Source organism: Mastigoproctus giganteus, chromosome 4, assembly GCF_048544385.1.
Source record: "Mastigoproctus giganteus isolate SK-2022 chromosome 4, ASM4854438v1, whole genome shotgun sequence".
Lineage (NCBI taxonomy): Eukaryota > Metazoa > Arthropoda > Arachnida > Uropygi > Thelyphonidae > Mastigoproctus > Mastigoproctus giganteus.
In genome coordinates, this window is record NC_143578.1 from 129,229,639 (window position 1) to 129,250,335 (window position 20,697).

The window sequence follows — 20,697 nt, forward strand, 5'->3', positions numbered from 1 at the left end:
TATACAAATACATCTCCTCTTTGAATCTGTAGTGGTGCATAAACTGGATGGATGCCACCTCCGGTCTCCACTTCCCCATTCCTCCCTGCCACTTTCCTCCTTTCTTCTAAGTAGTTCTAATTCACTGAGTGACTTGAGGTTACACTAACCTCAGGACAGCTGGGAATTTAATATAGTTGGAAAACGATGTTAAGTGTTGATTTTTCCATGGAATCTAGATTTCTACACTTTTATACCATATGAATATTAAGATAGTTTATTTAGCTATTAACTGAATCACTTATAGATTAGGGTAATGTTTTGGGAACCTTGCTGGAACCCATCCTCGCACCATATATAGACTGTTGCCAGCCTCTCTTGCTGAATGACTCAATTTCTTAATCATCATCATCAATCATTTGCTCAATCATCAATTTACTCAACTGCTCATCAATCTCAAATGCTGAATGGCTTTTGAGATTGATGAGCAATTGAGAAAAAAGAATGTGCAGTCAGAAATGAGATATTTGGCAAGCAAGAGGCTGACAACAGCCTACATATGGTCTGAGGAAAGGTTCTGACAAGGTTCCCAAAATGTTACCTTAATGCAGCGGTTCCCAACCATTTTTTACTCGTGAACCCCTTTCAACGTAATATTTTTTTTATCACGAACCCCTTTCAACATAATATTTTTAATGTGAAACACTAAGCCTGAAACTGAATTCTCTGAAACTGTATAATTTTTCGGGATTTTTATTATAAAATATTTCCAGTACTACATTTTTATAAGCAACATTGAGTAATAATAAAAATTATTATTAAGTATTATTTATACTTTGTAAAGAAGTTATTATTCAGTCCAAACTAGATTCTGAACAAGCTAAGAGTAGAAAACGTGCTTCTTGTCCAAATGGTAGTCAAGAATTCTGGTCTCTTGCCAAAGCTATAGGCTGCAATTTTTACCCATCTCTGTTCCCACCAGGAACATGTCAAAACCAAATTGTTCTGTTGCCACATCAGCCAAAGATAAAGCTGACCTGCTAGCATCCTATTTTTCTTCCAACTCATGCATTGATGATCTTGGTAAATCACCTCAAACCATTCCCAGTACACTCCATTCAATGCTTCCTGTGGTCTTCTGTCAAAAGGATATAAGAAAGATTTTGATGAATCTGATGATAAGAAAGCTCCAGGTCATGATGGTATTTCTCCACTTGTTCTCAAAACCTGTGCCCTTGAGCTTACTCCTGTTTTGTGTCATCTTTTTTTTCACTTTCTTATTCCAAAGGTGTTTTTCCTTCTTCTTGGAAATTGACGAATCCCTACCATCCAATTAGCGTCTCATTGTGATTACTTCTACTCTTTCTAAAGTAATGGAGAAATCACTTAACTGCCAATGCCTAAACTATCTGGAAATCTTTCATCTGATCAATGATCGCCAGTATAGATTCTGTCAGTGTCATTCCACTGATGATATTCTGGTTTACATTGCCCTACCATTAATATCCGGACACACCTCCATGGATGGGAAAACAGGCCCTGTGCATGCAACATGTTACAGGGCCTGTTTTCCCATGCACACTAGGCTTCGAACAGACAATTGCAAAAGTCTGCATGCAAGATGACACGTTCAACAGAATTATCTCAATAGTTCAACAGAATTGATCACCTCAACAAATGCTAGATGCCAATTAACGTGGTGTAAGGAGCACAAATCCTGGACTGTAGAGCAGTAGAAAACAGTCCTATAGACACACGAGTCAAGGTTCACAATCTACTAGTCTGATAGCCGTTCCTGGGTGTGGTGAATGCCAGGGGAGCAGTTCCTTCCTGATTGCATCCTCCCTACAATGAACTTTGGTAGAGGCAGTGTCATGGTTTGGCTTGGGCCGTCATTATCGACAAAACTATGAATGCTGTGGACAATTATGCACTTCCAACGTTATGGCAGTACTTCGGGAAAGGCCCATACCTGTATCAGCAAGACAATGCACCATGCCAAACTGTTTGGGTTGTAACAAAGTGGCTTGAGGAATGGGTGTGGAAAATTTGTATTGGCCAGCCCAGAGTCTTGATCTGAACCCTATCGAGTGTCTTTGGGATGTACTGGATTGTCGGGTACGTGCACATCGAGACTGCCCAAAGAACAAAGCTGAACTGGTAGCTGCATTAAAGGCTGAGTGGAGGAACATATCACCTGACATTTATAAAAATCTGGTTGAGAGTATGCTGCAAAGATTGAAGGCCGTCATAAAAGCAAAAGGTTTCAGCACAAAATATTAAATGACACAATAAAAGTGCTTTTTTTCTCTAAAGGCTGGTGTCTGGATATTAATGGTAGGGCAGTATATGTTACCCATCTAGGGACAAATTTAATGGAAAAGTTTGGTGAAACTCAAAGCCATTGGTCTTGACTTTTCAAAGGCTTTTGATCGTGTTTGGCATAAAGGTCTTCTAAATAAGCTTCCATACTTTGGTTTGCCACTGTTCTTTGTAATTGGGTATCCAGTTTTCTCTCTGACCACTCACTGTGGGTGATGGCAGATGGCTCTCTGGCTTCTAACTTCTCCATTAATGCTGGTGTTCCCCAAAGTCCAGTTCTTTCTCCCACTCTTTTCCTCTTGTGTATATTAATGACCTTCTTCCATTGACTGGAAATCCAATCAATAGTTTTGCTGACGATAGCACATTGCATTTCATCTTCCAGTTTGAGAAGCCTTGCCCTACTGAAACAGCTTCAACTTCTCAAGTATCCACTGCCAAATCCTTAAATGCTAATCTCCAGGTAATTCTCCAGTAGGGTAAAGATAACTTAATTTCAATCCTTCTAAAACCCAGTTCTGTCTTATATCTCGCAAAAAGGATTTTCTGCTCCTATGCTTATCTCCGATGATGCTCTGATTTCTAGGCAAGTTCTTGGAGTTTACTCTGACTTTTTTAGATGCAGAGAACATGTGTTCTCTGCATCTAAAAAACTGGGTTTCCTCTTCTGTTCTCGGCGTTACTTTTCTTTCAAACAGTTGTTGACTCTGTAGAAATCGAAAATTGGGCCTCCCATGGAATATTATTCCCACATATGGGAGCAGTACCCTCAAACCTCTCTCAGGCTTCTGGATTCCATTCAAAAGAGGGCAGTTAGGTTAATTAATGTCTCATCTCTAACAGAGTCTCTCCACTCTGTCTCATAGACACAAATTTCTGTTTCTGCTGCATTCCTTTTCTATAGATACTTGCATGGGCACTGTTCTTCTGAATTGGCTTCTATAATCCCCGCTTGCTCTTTCAAAGAAGTCTGAACATGTGCCGCAACCAGTCAACATCCTTTTACTGTCCAAGTTCAAACTCACCGAACCAACTTTTCTTCTTACTCATTTATTCATTCAACTTCTGTTTTATGGAACAACCTTCCTTCATACGTATTTCCTGAAAATTACAATCTACAAAAGTTCAAGTCTAATGTCAACAAGTATCTTCTTTCATCTTTTCAACCTTCAACCCATGCATGGTACTAAGTACTAAATGTTCTTAAAAAAAAAAAAAAAAAAAAACTACCTATACATAACAATAGTCCTTGAGAATGAAAAAAAATTTAGTATGGAAAACATACTTATTTAACATGATATACCATAAGATAATAAACTAATTATAAGGAATTGTGGGATATGTGGTTTCTTTCTTTGGCAATTCTTTACTTTTATTAAATTTTATTTTACTTTGTTTATTATTAGTTATATTTTGTATTTTACAATAATATACCTATGTAAATCTAAACAGACGCCATTACAGAATTTTTAGTGCAAACCCCAAGGGGTTTGCAAAAGTGTTCCATGGGATTCGCAAACCACCGGTTGGGAACTGCTGCCTTAATGTATAGTCATTTAGTTAATAGCTATATAAACTTAGTATTTACATGTTATAAAAGTAGTCATTATAGAAATCTAGTTTGAAATTTACTTTTTTTCTTCCCCTTTTTTTCTTCCACTTTTATTCTATATGACACTTCTATGCTTTTTTTTTTTTTAATGTCCCTGCCTCCTTGCAAATGTCACAGTTGATAAAGGAAACATACCATGTTGAAAGCTCCTATCTTTTTAGATTTTATTTCACCATAATTTAACACTTTTACTTCAGTATATTTTAAACATGTTACAGTAATATTTTATTGTATGTTTAATCGATGTTATTAAAATTTTATAGAATTATTCATTTATCAATAACTCAATAATGTTCTTGTCCAGCAAAGCTACCAGGTCAGTGGAGTTTATAATATATCATAAATATAATCATTAACCGTGTTCAGAAGTCAAGTACACTGAAAAGCCACAGTACACTGAAAGAGCATGTCTAGCACATTTCAAATTGTTTCAAACACCCATTGAAGTGACTTGTTTTCAAGTAACTAAAAAGAAAATACTTTATTTTTTCTTACTATTCAGTCTTGAAAACAGAACTCAGTGTAGGTTTGAAACCATAAACTTTGGTTGTGCGTAATGTTAAGAAATACATGTCTGTGAATCTGAAATTTGTTTGATTTGATGAAAATTGCTAAAGAAAAAAGTTAATCGCAATCATTGCATTAATACATTATTAATTTTAATGTATCTTTATCTATGAAAGATATTCTGGCTTAGCTAAAAACTGCTTGCATCAAAGAGTGTGCGATGTACAATTTGAGACAAACTGTTAATGACTTGAGACTTTTAATCTCCATTATACAAGAATAATGGAAATTAAAAGTGAAAGAATTTAACACAGTTTTCTAGTTAGAAGCCAAATGAAAAATAATTAAAATTGCCACTGAAAACATCCGGTGTTTCAGTGGCAAAACATTGCATAAACTGTGTGTGTACATTTAATTTTACAGACTTGTATGTTTATCAAAAATGTTCTTTTAGAAGCATTAAGTGAATTGTTAAAGTATTACTTAAAAGTTTGATACTAGATACAAAAAATAATAATAATAATAAAGAAATATATTAATATATAATTACAATAATAATTAATTATATAATAATAAATATAATAAAATAAACCAAATTAAAAGTGAAATACTTGACTTGAAGTTATGTTTAGCTGCAAAGTGAAAATTTATGAGATACAAACACATGAGATAAGGATAATCTAACATAACATTAATACATTCTTATTTGAAGCTTTAAATCTGCTGAGAGAATTACAGCTGATAATTTGAATATATGTTACTACCAGTTAATGTTTGCATGTGAAGTTTTCGTGAATAATCCTTGTTTCCAAATTAACTCATGTGGACTGTATTTCTTTGCTTGCTGCATGTTACATAAGAACCACATCTAATCTGAACTGGTGTGTTTGGAGAATAAGAAAAATGTGGAACCATAAACACATTATTTCAGTTGTTGTTATTTATTTTGTTACTCAGCATAGAAAGAAAAGATTAAGAAATTTTCTTACGAGCCATTCAAAAGTGCTCATAGTTAGCAGCAGATTAAAGATATAGTTTGCTAAAAAAAACAAGTTTGTCATTATTTCAATGTCAAATGTTACCAGATTACTGAGATACCTTTGTAAATAATTTAAACTATTTAATCTGTTTACTTTGAACTAAAATGATAATTTTGCATAATCTTTACATGAAGTGAAGATTATCTTTACATTCTTAAAATCTTAATTCCCTTCACATGCTTTTCACAAAGCATTTTAAAAGAAGTATTGTAATGCAACCACAGTTGACAATTTTTCTGATATATGTTGTCCAAATGCCAAAGTGCTACACAGGATCATTATTACTAACAGAAATAACATTTATTATGGAGATACTCTTACAAACTGTAATCTTATTAAGGTGCATACTTTTACAAACTGTAATATTTTTACTTTAAAATAAAATTATAGATTTAGAAGCAAATAATTTGCTAATACATCAACCTTATATTGCAACCCCTCCCTCCGTAACTAATACACTAATAAAATGTAGAATATATTAAAGTCCCATGAAATAGTTCGAGGTCTTCATCACAAATAAAAATGATGAAAAATGTACACTGTGATCCTTCTAGACCAGCGACAGCCTGCCCAAGTTAAAAATAACTTAGTAATACACAAAATTTTCAACTTCAAACATTTGGAACAAATTACAAAAAAAAAATGTTATTGGGTTCACATTACAATATTTTCACAATACCACCATTTATTCCAACTGGATGCAAAACACATTTCAACGATTTTTTTAAGTTTGCAGCGGCTGGCAAAATCTTACGTAAAGTTGAATTTCCGTAAGTCGAGTATTACCTAAGTCGGGAGTTCCTGTACAAAGTTTCTTAAAAGTCCCAAAATCTACTTCAGGGTACATCTGGTGAGTATGGGCTTGGCACACCCAGGGTCCTGAGCTGGATATCATCATTCTTCTCTTTCTTGGTGATTCCCTTCTACTTCTGAATCTTGTTCATTCTCTCTCTCTCTCTCTCTCTCTCTCTCTCTCTCTCTCTCTCAAGGTAATTCAGAAATTTTTTTTTTTTTTTTTTTTGGCTGGTGCAGCATAAACCTCAGGCTTCCTTGCACCATATGGCTAATAATAATAATGCATACAAAGTTTCTTAGAAGTCCCACAATTCAGTGATAGGGAAAATCACGGAAGCAGTGATCAAGGGTGGAAATCAGGATCATTTAGATAGAAATGGAGTTCTGAAGGATACACAGCATAGTTTTTTAAAGGGAAAATCATGTGTTTGACAAATCTGATTAGCTGTTTTGACAGGCTCACTCATAAGCTGGATTTGGGGAATAATTTCAATATTGTTTATTTAGATTTCAGCAAAATATATGACTCAGCCCCACATAAGTGGTTATTTTATAAGCTGGAACAGGTTGAAATTACAGGGAAAATCCTTAGATGGATAGCAGGATGGCTTCAGGGCAGGAGGCTGAGGGTTGTGATAAATGGTTATTCTTCAGATTGCATTAATATAAGAAATGAGATTCACCAAGGATCAGTATTGGGATGACTGTTGTTTTTGATTTTCTTAAATGACATCGATGAAGGGATAGAGGGCATGATATCTAAATTTGCAGATGATGTAAAGATCGGTAGAGTAGTTAATGATCACCGCCAAGCAGAGCTTCTTCAGAGTGACCTAGATAGACCTCATGGATGGTCAGAAAAGTGGCAGCTATGCTTTAATTCAGCAAAATGCAAGGTCTTACACCTGAGGAACAGCAACCCCAAAATAACTTATACACTTGGTGGAATTGAACAGTAGTGGAAGAAAGGGATTAGGGAGTTAGATATAGTCAGAAATGAAGTTCTTAGAGCATTGTAGACAGATTGCATGGAAGGCCCATGGTGTCCTATCAATGATTTATTGAACATTTGTTGGTAGATACAAGGATGTCGCAATCCCATTATATAAGGCTATTGTTAGACCACATTCGTCTATTTCTTTTATTATTTATTAATTATTTATTTTATTATTATTATTTTACTCTTTCTTTTTCTTTTTTTGGCTTAGGCTTCCTTGCACCTTATGGCCATTATTAATACTAATACTAATGCATACAAAGTTCTTAGAAGGCCCATTTCAAAAATTCTTAGAAGTCCTGAAATAAATGTATGGTTCAATGAATACAAGACAATCTGTAAACAGGGTAATGCAAATGCACTACCATATACCGTATTTCCCCATGTATAAGACGCACCTTTTTTCGAAAAATTTGGGGTCTAAAAACTGGGTGCGTCTTATACAGTGGTTGTAGATTTTTTTTACTTGCATTTCCCACTTTTTTGCGCTTGTTGTCTTTGCACTCATTGTTTCACACTTGTTACCAGTATATTAGGTTATATTTTGCCACGTTCTGCCCAGAAATGATTTTCATACAGTGCTGAATTCAAGTTGTTATTATGTTATTTGTTGTTATTTTAGTTTTTAGGAGCATTAGCAACTAAGGCCATATTGCTCCGAGATATGCGGTGGTCATTCCCTGACCTTTCCGCATCCTCCGTATTTGGTGGTGACGGGCTCGAACCCCGGTCTAATCAAGAAGCGTGTGCTATGCACTGCTGCTCCTTCCCACCTGGCTACGGAGGCGCCGCTGAATTCAAGTTAAAAGTGATCCAGTTTGCAAAAGTGAATGGAAATCATGCTGCTGAACGTAAGTTTGGTCCTCCTCCAACTGAGAAAACAATCCGAGACTAGCTATGGGAAGAAGAAACCCTACTGAAAATGCCACGGCAGAAGAAGGCCATGAGAGGCAAGTCAGCAAAATGGCCTGATTTAGAGAGGGAATTGAAGATATGGATTGAAGAGCAAAGGGCAACTGGAATTCCCGTGTCCACAAAGATGGCTCAGCATGAGGCAAGAAGAATTGCTGATGAAAAAGAAGTTACTGATTTCAAAGGAGGACAATTTGTGGTTCAGGTTCATGAAACGGAATGGACTAAGCATGCGTACACGCACCAGACTTGCCCAAAAGATGCCTGAAAGCTATGAGCAGGTCCTTGAATTTCATCGTTTTGTCATTCAATGTTGGAAGACACATCAGTTTGAGTTGGGACAGATTGCAAATATGGACGAAATCCCCCTTCAATTTGATGTCCCAAGTAACAGAACTGTTGATAAGAAGGGGGTGAAAACTGTAACTGTGAAGACAAGTGGACACGAAAAGAGCTATTATACGGTTGTTCTGGCTTGTTGTGCTGACGGAACCAAGCTGCCTCCTATGCTGATTTTCAAACGGAAAACAATGCCAAAAGAAGACATTCCTCGAGGAGCGATTGTCCACGTTCATGACAAGGGTTCGATGAATCAGGATGGGATGAAGATCTGGTTTGAGAAAGTTTGGAGCAGGAGACCAGATGGGCTATTACGCAAACCTGCCCTATTGGTGGTTGATCAGTTCAGGGCACACATAACAAAAAACACAAAGAAGATTGCTGCGGAGCAAAAAAAACAAAACTTGCCATCCTACCTGGAGGCTTGACATCCCAGCTCCAACCACTTGATGTCGCATTAACAAACCCTTCAAAGCTGCCATGAGAGACGAATGGAACCAATGGATGAAGTCTTCTGGGGACAATTTGACACCAGCAGGAAGAGTGAAGAAACCAACTATAGAAGAAGTTTGTACCTGGGTGAAAAGATCCTGGGATGATATCACGATTGAGATCGTTGTCAAGTCATTTAAGAAGTGTGGCATTTCAAATGCCATAGATGGAACTGAGGACATGGTAATATATGAAGACAGTGATTCATCATCAGACACAGATGATGACAAGCTAATGGATAAAACTTGAGTTCAATAACTTTAGGTAATACTTTTTTCTTTTTTTTTTTCTTTTTTTTTTCAAATTTCGGGCCCCAAAATTAAGGTGCGTCTTATACATGGGGAAGGCGCCTCCATAGCCAGGTGGGAAGGAGCAGCGGTGCGTTAGCACACGCTTCTTGATTAGACCGGGGTTCAAGCCCATCACCACCAAATATGGAGGATGCGGAAAGGTCAGGGAATGACCACCGCATATCCCAGAGCAATATGGCCTTAGTTGCTAATGCTCCTAAAAACCAAATTACAACAACAATACATGGGGAAATACGGTAGTCCCTATTGCCAAAAAGACAAGGTCATAAACTGGTGACTAATCCGATGAGGGTGGTGATAAAAGCTAAGTCACCCTTTTCATTTTTGTCTATTCCAAGAATTGGGTTTTTTCGACTACCGGAGCAAATAAGAACGTTTGCGTAGAACGTAGCAAATAAGAACGTTTGCGTAGAACGTATACCATGTAATACACAACGTTTGTGTATTACATGGTATATCCATGTAATTCGCTCTTTATAACAGTGAACGATTTTATGGGAATAATAAGCATAAATTAAAATCATTATGGCTTTTTGCTCGTTACAGCCGTGATCTCGTTATAACCAAGTTCGACTGTAATATAATTCTGAGAATTTATTAATATTTAAAATATTTTTCTTACTAAAAAGAAAAATATTTAGTAAGTTTTGACTGCATTAACATTGAGATGCACATTCACCTGAATATCGTGAAGCAATTTTGTGGTCCAAGGTACAATTTTACCTACTTTTGTCGTTCCTCATGTCGACTTTTAAACTTTATTGATGTAAAATTATAGATATTGTTTCTCTGGTGTGTTTTTAAAAGAATTCTGTTTCTTGCTTGTGAATGGTGAACTTGACTTTCTGTGGTGTATTTTAACCCCCCCCCCCCAACTATATGTATGTACTATATTACGTATACCCAATAATGGCTGCTTGGAAACAAAAACAAAAGCTAAAACTGCACACTCTTGAGACAAAATATCTAACATGGGAAGATAGACAAAAGCATGCAAATAATGTGTGCAGCCAATTTAAAATCAAACACAACACACTGAGCCTTGGGTGGCAACAAATTCAGCAAAGATTAAGGAGCAGTAAGAGGGCGAAAGTATAAATTCTAAGGCCAAGAAGTAAAGCTCACCGAGAATCCAATCCTGACCTAGAAGGGGGCCATTTACATATGGTACTATGATGCTACCAAGAATTACCCAATTCTCCCCATTGGGCATGACATGCTTACAGAAAAGGTTGAAAAGTTTGCCAAAGAACTGAGCATCACAAATTTTATTCTGTTCAATGATTGGTTAAGCAAGAAGGAAAAAAAAAAAAAAAGCTTAAACTTAAAAGCATATTTGTGGCAAAGGGAAAGATGCCAAAGTGTAACAGATAGAAGACTGGAAAGAAAGTCTTCAAAATATCCTAGCAGAGTACCTCTCTACCAACATCTACAATGCCGATGAATGGCCCTGTTCTTGAAGTGCACCATGGATAAGATCTACACACTCAAATGAGGTGTTGCAATCAGAGGAAAGCAACTGAAAGCCATGTAACAGTCTACAAACATGGATAAGAAAAATAAAGTCAGTTTGCTTGCCATTGGCAAATTCAAAAAACCAAGGCGCTCCAAGAATGTGCAACACTTGCCCTTGGCTTATGAGGCAAATTCAAAAGCTTGGATGACCACTGCGGTATCCACAGCAAGGCTGCAGTAGTAGCTGTAGGGGGTTTTTTTTGGTGCAAGGGCTACTACGGCCAAATTGCACAGTTCCTGTGGAGAGACACTGTACAGATTAATAAAAAGGGTTTATAAGAGCATATATACATTAATCTGTTTTAGATAGTGGAAAAACTCAAATTGGAGTTGTCCCCAATAATATATCTTAGTTGAAGAGACTCATTTAAGTTACGGAGAGATTGGAATGATGTGGATCTGGCAGACTGATAATGGGTGCACACTATAAGAATATGTTTCACAGTTAGTAGTGAGTCACAGTGCAAGCATGGTGGGGTTATTTCCTTGCAATAAATAGAGATGTGTAAGATGGGTATGTCCAATATGTGCTCTGGCAAGCACAACCTCCTCATGTCTGTTTGAGCAGAAACTAGATTTCCACAGCTATGGATTCTGTTTCATATTTCGTAACTTATTTAACTGGTTATGCCAAATTCCTCTCCATTTTTCATTGTATATTTGGCTTATGATTAGTTTATAGTCTGTGTAAGGAATCTGAATATTGTCATTGTCAGTGGGATTTCTTGCTGCTTTATCTGCATGCTCATTTCTTGGTATTGCAGTATGCCCTGGGATCCAGCAAAAAGTGACACTTTGCCTATTATTATATTAAATCTTATTTGATTTATAAAAGCAAGAATTGCCATGGAGGGCTGTCACTGCACTCAAAGAGTCTGTATAGATTATACAGAGTGAAGTTATTAGCAATCAAGGTCAAACCCATCTGGTAATGAGACAGAGACTGTTGACATTGGTAGAACCACAGGAGCTCCCACAGCTGTGTCACTTTTGGAGTTTGTGCATTTGCCAAAGAGTGGGCTGCATGTAGTTTCTGAAAGGTTTGATTGTTCAGGGAGTGTTTCCCCCAATGTTGGAAGTAATCATCACATGAAGGTATGCATGCTTTACATGGGGGTTGCACAATTTCTCTATCTTGATGAGAATTGGTCAAATGCATATTCCACTGCTGTATTAGTTCTTGTAGGTGGATTCCTATAAGTTTATTTCTAAACAGAAGACCCAATGAGGATCATAGAGGTGTGACCAGATAGGATGAGATGGAAGGCAATTTATTTTAACCACATAGTTGAGGAGCAGCATCTTTCTCTGAAGGTGGAGTGGAGGTTCATTGGCTTCTACATATAGGCTTTGAACTGGTGAAGTCCTGAATGCTCCAAGAGAAATTCTGAGTGCATTATGTTTTACTGTGTTGAGACATGCTAACAGTCTTCCGAGTGGGTCATAAACGGGAGCACTATAATCTAATAGAGATCTGATTAAAGCTCGGTATAGGTGGAATAGAGTACCGCGATCAACTCCCCATGTCACAGATAAGATGACTTTAAGTATATTCAGCTTTTTCATACAGACAGTTTGTGTTTGTAGTATATGTTTCTGGAATGTCAGTTTGGTGCCCAAGAATCGGATATTGCTGGTGACTGGTTATCAGTTGATTTCCCAATGATAATTCAGGTTCTGGATGTAGATGACATTTTTTACAAAAGTGAATGGCTGTAGTTTAGGTTGCTGATAGACGATAACCATTATATGAAGTCCATGATACTATTTTGTTTACTGCAAGTTGCAGCTGTCTTTCAATGGAATGCACATTCTGTGAATGGCAAGATATTGCAAGGTCATCAGCATAAAGAAAGGTGTCAACATTACCCAAAATGTTCTGCGCTAAACTGTTTATTCTAAGAGCAAAGGGTGTAGCTGAGTACCGAACCCTGTGGTACACAAGAGATTGCGAAAAAGCATTACGATAACTCACTTGAAAAGGTAACTCTATGATCATTGGGAGTAGACCTTTGAGTCCTATGGCATACAGGTCTTGCAGAATGCCATAGCGGCAGGTGGTGTCAAATGCTTCTTCAATATCTAGGCACACCATGACAAGATGTTCTTTTCAGATAAAGGCATTCTGTATGTTGCACTCAGCTTTCACCATTAGGTCTATGTGGATCTGTTTTTGCGGAAGCCGTACTGATTACAACTGATGGCTGAGTGGGACTCTATGTACAGTACAAGTCTATTGTGTATCATCTTTTCTAATGGAAGGGTTTTTTTTTTTTTTTTTGGCTGATGCTCTATAAGCTTGCTTTCTTGCATCATATGCCTCAACTAATGCTAATGTCTTACCTAAGCAGATGGTAAGGGATATTGGTCTATAGTTGCATGGATTCGTCTGATCTTTTCCAATTTTTAGCAAAAGCTAGCACTGTTGAATGAGACACCATGAGTGAGGATAGTGGCTTTCGGAGAAGATCCGATTCAGAAACAGCAATGGGGAATTTAATGCCTTTTTGTCTAGATGTTGTAACATGAGTTAATAAATTCCATCAGGACCTGATGCCCCATTTGTTGATTTCTTTAGAGCATCCTGTAGCTCCAAAATTGTAAAGGATTGATTATATGGGAGTGATAGTCCTGTGCTGAAATTTAATTTGCATTGCTCAGCCCTTGTTTTATGTTGCTGAAAGGATGGTTTGTATGCAGATATATCTGAGGTTTGTGAAAAATTTTCTGTTAGAGCATTAACTATTTCAACTGGAGATGATAAGTATTGCCCATTCCATCTCAGTATTATATAGGATGCTGGCAGAAATCAGCCATTCAGTTTTTTTTTAATTTTATTCTAGATTATTCTACTACTGGTATTCTTCGTTATAGTAGCAGCAAACTGGATCCAAGAATCTCTTTTAGCCTTTTTCCTTACAAATCGTGCTTTAGCTTTAAGTTTTTTGAAATTTATAAGATTTTCCGTTGTTGGGTGATTACAAAACAGGTTCCATTTCCGGGTTTTCTCCTTTTTTGGCAAGCTGGCACGCATCACTCCACCAAAGATTGGCAAGTTTAAGAGAACCAGTATGGATTTTGGGTATGGTCGTGGTTGTGATATTTTGTCTGTATCTGAGTTGTGATGTGTTATGTTGTGTGGCATCATTGTTGGATTGGTGTTTGATAATTTCATCATCAAATGAGATATTCAAAGCAAACAACTTCCAATCAGCCTCGGAAAATTTCCATTTTACGCAGGTATTATTTGCCTGAGGGATTCTAGTTGTTTAGATTTCACAAATTATTGGATAGTGGTCACTGTTTAGCAGATTGTCCAGAGTTGACCAGGGTATTAGTAGATACAATGCTGGAGAGCAGATTGTTAAGTCTATAACTGTAGTTGTTCTAGTAGTGAAATGAATGCAAGTACCTGCATCAGTATTCAACAGTGTTAGATAATGTTCATCGAGCAGCGATTCCAGAAGATTTCCTCGTCTGTCTGTCTGTCTGTATGTGGAGAGCCCCAGAGTGAGTGGTGTGCATTTAAACTCCCTTAATAAATAAAAGGGAGGAGGGATTTGTAGCAGAAGTATATTCTTTGTTTGGTGATAGGTAGATTGAAACTATTGTTAACATGATTCCTAAGGAGACGTATTGCTACTGCTTTTAAGGAGGTCTGCAGTGGAATCTGTTTGGTGGGGATTCTTGAGTTTACAAGAATGGCTAACCTCCATGCACAGTGTTATTGTTATTTCTATTATGCTGATATACAGTATAGTTCTTGATTTTTTTGAATTACTTGTGGTGGTAGATTAGTTTCTTGTAAACATATACTTACCAGACTATACTGTTGGTGTCTCCGTAGCCAGGTGGGCAGGAGCAGCAGTGCGTAGCACATGCTTCTTGATTAGACCAGGGTTCAAGCCCGTGCCCACCAAATACGGAGGATGCGGAAATGTCAGGGAATGACCACTGCATATCCCCGGGGCAATATGGCCTTAGTTGCTAATGCTCCTAAAAATCAAATAACAAACAACTATACTGTTAGATTAGGGCATGTAGCAACATCCATGATATCAACATTCATTGATATCATGGATGTTGCTACCTAGGCCTCTACAGTTCCACTGTATGATGTGATCCATTATTTGTTTTTAGCAGTTGGGTTTGATTCAGTCTGCCTCTTAGGTCCAGTCTGTTTTTGTCTCTACAATTTTATTCTTTCTTTTTTTGAGAAGATTAGTCATCCATGTCATCTTCTGCGTACAGGTCTAAGATTGGCTCATCCGGGTTGATGTTTTCATCAGTATCCATATTTGTTAAATTTGGCTGAATATTCTGCATTGGGACTGCTGTTTTAGTTTTTATGGTTTCTAAAGAAGAGTGCAGTGCAGTTGGCGGTACTGTAATTATTGTGTTGTTGGCAAGATCTACCAAATACTGTTCCTTAGTGGATTGCTGCGAGGTGAATATTTCTCGTGCCCAAATCTGCAATAGACATGGTTGGGGGAACTGACATCAGTTTCAGTGGCTGCTGACTGGTAGTTCTTTGCTGCTGTTGAATAGGTATATTTTGGCGTAGTAAGCATAATTTGCTTCTTTGCCTACTGGTAAGTCACTTTCTGCTCTACTTTGTATTTTTTAATCTTTTTTCCTGTTTTCCATAGTTCATAGGACCTTAAATAAGCAGAGCGTTTGCCTTGACAGTTCAAACTATGTGGTGTTTCAACATCACATTCTGTATGTGCGTGTGGGATTTTGACCCACAGTTTGGGCAGACTGCATCCCCCTCTACAGACTGTCTGAGAATGCCTAAATTTCTGACACTTATAACACCCAATCGGATTAGGAATGTAGGGTCTTAGATGGGACAGCCAGCTTTAACACTCAATGATAAATTTGGTGTGCCAAACATAAGGATGATGTTCTACGTGGGAATAAGCTGACCATCTTTTCTGATCATAATCCACTTAGCTTGTGCTACTTTCTGTTCTTTCAACTCTTGGACCAGTTCATCTTCTGTAACATTGATCAAATCCAACTCAGCAATTACCCCTTTGGAAGTATTTAGTGTTACATGTGGGGTAACTTGCAGGAGAAATACCATCAAACGTTGAGAGGTTTGGCAGAGCCTCTGATTGCTTACAACTCACACTTTCTATGAGTGAATTTCCAGATCTAAGTCTTTTCACCATTTTAGGCAAACCTGTTGAGCTTTCCAGGCATTTCTGTATCAGAAGTGGGGAGAGCGTACTCATGGATTTGTTTGACAAGGAGTGGAAGATAAGGAAAGATGGGAATTCCTGTTGCTCTTTAACAGTTCACAGTCTTTTCGACTTTGATGTGTCGTGAGCAGTGTCAATTTGAACATTTGAACATGATGAGCAGTGTGGCTCAATTGGAGGGAAATTATCAAATTACATGTTTGCCCCTTTTAGCCCTGGAAGGGGGACTTTCTTCCCTCAGGTTACCAGTCCCATCACATGGAGGCAGGGGAGGTGCCAGCAGTGACCAAGCGGTTGTAGAAGTTAGTAGAGTTTGTTAGTAATAAATATATATATATATATATATATACATACACTGAATAAAGAAAGGTAGTTTTCCTTTCTGGGTTCTGACTTTAACACTTGAAGCAGAGAACCACTTGAGGTAAACAAAAGAGAAAAATGCACTAGAAAGGAAATTAAACTTTGTCACTTAGAAAGAGCACTCTATATATCTCAGAGAAAATTGCTTGTCACTATCGCTTGGCACCCGGGCCAACACAGCCGCACCAGTGTGACTGTCCGATGTTGACTCAAGGCAGTGAGGTGGCCTTAATTGTCGAAAACTGCTCCGCAAACCCACACGTTCAAGGCTTGAAAACAGTCAAACTGATTTTTTCTTTCCCCCCCCCCCAACTCGACGTCTGTAATCGACTCAGGCATCCATAAGGAAGGCACATATAAAACAATTGCAAATGATCTCTGTCATCTCCATAACCCATGGCTTGCTTGAGCAAGTGCATGCCACCCAGAAGGTTCTCATCTGGGTGGCATGGACCCAAGGACCAAGGAATTATCTGCAATCTAAAGTTTTACTACTGCAAGATGCTCAAGAGTAAGAAGCTATCTTATCTTGAAGCTGACAAGTGTTATAATGAGAACCTTCTGGGTGGCATGCACTTGCTCAAGCAAGCCATGGGTTATGGAGATGACAGAGATCATTCACAATTATTTTATACGTGCCTTCTTTCTGGATGCCAGCATCAATTCATTTGAAGGTTTAAATCCGTCCAAGAATGAAATTGATCCAGATGGAAGTGCTGCAGCCACATGGATCATTATTTTTTATATACATATATATAAAATTCAATTCCTTTCACTGCTGTATTTTTTTTTTTTTTTAATTTCATAACTGACTACCAGAAAGGAGGATGAAATTTGGGCCCTTCGTGTTTCTGTTATCTTCAAATATATCTTGATGGGTTTTTTTGGCTATTCCGCTAATTATTCCCTTAGATTATTATTCCAGAACATGGGTTTGCTCTAGACTAGCTGCCAGCAATTGGCACCCTAGGTAAACAATGAAATCAGCATCCCACAAAACCTCAAGGGCAGATTCAGGAAGAGGTTTTTTAAAAGGGAAAATGTTTTTCTAAGTTGTTGAGTTATAGCTTATCAAAACTGTTGAGGAGGTCACCTCCACTGCATGAATGCATTGCTAAGTCTATGGCCTGCATCAAAATCAAAACTTCAAATTTAGATCAAAATACGTCAAATTGTACCTATAATTTTATCATCAACTAAACTTCAGATCATTAAACTTCAGATGATCATTAAACAAGACAGAAATCACTTATTATCATAAGTGATTTCTGTTTCTATCAACCTGGTGTTTGAACAATAAAAAATACCTTGGCACAGTTACAGTTAAAATCTAGTGCAGCTATAAAATTTACTTTTCTTTCCAATGAACATAAATTACTAACATATTGCAAGTGCGAAAATACTTTCTTTTAACTATTAAATTCCAAATGTACATGAAATTTATTTATTTCTGTTAGTTCTAAGTTTGACAAATACATAGGAGACAGTTTTTCTAATAATACACATCAATTTATGCAAAGTTATTTTACTAGATTAAAGAAAGTTGTTAATGTATGCAGTGCATTACATTACATTTTAAACACATTCATTTTTTTTTCTTAAATGCTTCAGTTTTTTTATTTTTTAATCTCAGTAATTAATAAAAGTGAAACACAAACCAAGTTATCTCCTTATCAATTAGTTACTAAGATTATAACTTGACAGAATTCATAATAAAACTAAAGTTATGTTCTCTAAACTTAGCCATCCAGTTTAATTACTACTGAAGTAGAGCATTGAAAATTCGAACATCAATAATTCAAACCTCAATAATCCGAACGAGGCAGCATTTATTTTTTTTTTATGCTGGTGCCATAAAATAATTACAGTATACCGGTTATTGTGATTGTGAATTGAATTTTGATTCTATGAAATGGCAATTGTAATAAGCAAAAAAATCCACAGGCTATAAAAATGAAGATATAAAGCACAAATTTATACTTTTATTTTACCTTACCAGTTAACAAAATTAAATGATATGTGAAAATCGGAAGAATATTATCCACAGGTTAGAAAAATAAAAATAAATTTATGCTTATGTACATAATTTAATTGATATACATACAGTACTAACTAAACATATGCTGTTTGCTGTTGTTGGCTATTGGGAGCATCAGTAACTAAGGCCATATTGCTCTGTGTATACTGTCTGTAAATTGCATTTTCTGTGCTGATTTTCAGTTTTCTGGACAAAAAACCCAAGTTTCCGTGAGAAGGGCCGACTAACTGAGCCATGTTGTGAAAAAATTCCCATAAAAATTCTTCCCATCAGCGATAGGACTTGAACTCAAGTTTTTACACCCGGGATGTGGAGGATGGTGATTGTACCAACTATGCTACCCACAAGGGCTAGGTACAAGCAACAAACTAAATGCTGTCCAACTCAACTACTCTTGCTGAAAAGTGTGAGCGATCTGGCAGCAGAGAAATGAAGTTCGAAAATGGTACAGCAAAAAATAAGAAATTACTTTCATTAAAGGCCAATACATGTGTTATTCTGGCTGAAAGTTCCATTTGTTTTGTACCTATGCATAAATACACGTAAGTATAACTTAGCATTTTTATTTCTAAACTTACTAAACCTTTTTTTGTAGTCTCCAAATGGTATTTTTGATAAGTTCAAAAATCCGAACAAATCGGAAGTCCGAACTATCCCCGGTCCCAATTAGTTTGGATTATCGACACTCTACTGCGTATGATATTTATTACTCTCCTCCCTCATATTCTTTTTTTTTTTTCTTTTTAAATCTCTTTTCTCTTTATACGTGTATCTCTCTTCACAAATGCAAGTGACACTACATTCACAAGTCTTACATAACAATACAGAGATGACAGAGATCATTCACAATTATTTTATACGTGCCTTCCTTCTGGATGCCAGCATCAATTCATTTGAAGGTTTAAATCCGTCCAAGAATGAAATTGATCCAGATGGAAGTGCTGCAGCCACATGGATCATTATTTTTTATATACATATATATAAAATTCAATTCCTTTCACTGCTGTATTTTTTTTTTTTTTTTAATTTCATAACTGACTACCAGAAAGGAGGATGAAATTTGGGCCCTTCGTGTTTCTGTTATCTTCAAATATATCTTGATGGGTTTTTTTGGCTATTCCGCTAATTATTCCCTTAGATTATTATTCCAGAACATGGGTTTGCTCTAGACTAGAGCAAACCCATAAAACTACAATTAATCTATGAATTTCTTTTTTTTTACATATAAATTGTATGGAAAAAAAATAATAATGATTTCTATCTGTCCAATTTTGATGAAATTTGTAATTGCTCAACAAATATATTTTTTTTAAAAGGCCCAAATATAAAATTTCTTAAAATCCATCCACTGGGAATCGAGCAGTTGCTTGTGGTTAGACAGACATGGCAAACACAATAGCCATGTATGTATATATTATATGGGTCTGGCCCAAAATCTCGACAGTATCTACTATATTGTAGAAATATATGAATATAATTCTATATATTTATTAGTTTTTTAGTAAGTAAAAATTTACCTCATTAGATTAATTTTGTATAGAAAGAATATAAAATTTTAAAATTTTAACAAAAAATACCTTTCTCAATTTAAAGATCATGTTTTCTGTTACAGAAACAAACAGTTTTAAAATAAGATCAGTAAATAAAATGACTTAATTAATTTTACTTTATTATATTGCATTTAATTATATTATATTGCAGCGCAGAAAGAGGAACTATAGGAAATTTTGGAATTGGTGAAAGAAATAAAAGAGGTGAAAGACTTGTGGAATTTGCAGAATCTCAAGGACTGTCAGTAATGAACACTTTTTTCAAGAAAAGGGTGATCAGAAAGTGGACATGGAAGAGTCCAAATGGATTAACAACTAATGAAATCGACTTCATCCTCACTAACAGAAGATATATTGTGAATGATGTTACCGTCCTGAATAAGGTAAATGTTGGAAGTGATCACAGAATGGTAAGATGTACACTTGATATAGATGTAGGAAAGGAAAAAACTGACTCGAGTAAATAATACAAAGGTCTTTGAAATAACAGAGGAGGAGAAAAAGCAGTATGTACTGGAAGTTAAGAACAAGTTTGAGCTTCTGCAGACTGCTGAGGACCAAGATATCGACGAGGAATATTACAACTTTCTGAAAGTGATAAAGCCCAAGAAACCTATAGGGAAACAGAAATCCAAAGAAGAAAAAATTAGTCAAGAAACACTTGTCATGATGAACCAAAGACGACAAATGAAGCAAGAAAAACACTGACAGGGAGAAA

The 20,697-nt window shown here is 36.5% G+C and overlaps 1 protein-coding gene across 3 annotated transcripts in view; it reads right to left on the reverse strand.

Moving 5' to 3' along the window:
• Positions 1-20,697, reverse strand: part of LOC150087056 (uncharacterized) — a 599,010-nt gene that overhangs the window by 429,188 nt on the left and 149,125 nt on the right. The window lies entirely within an intron of this gene.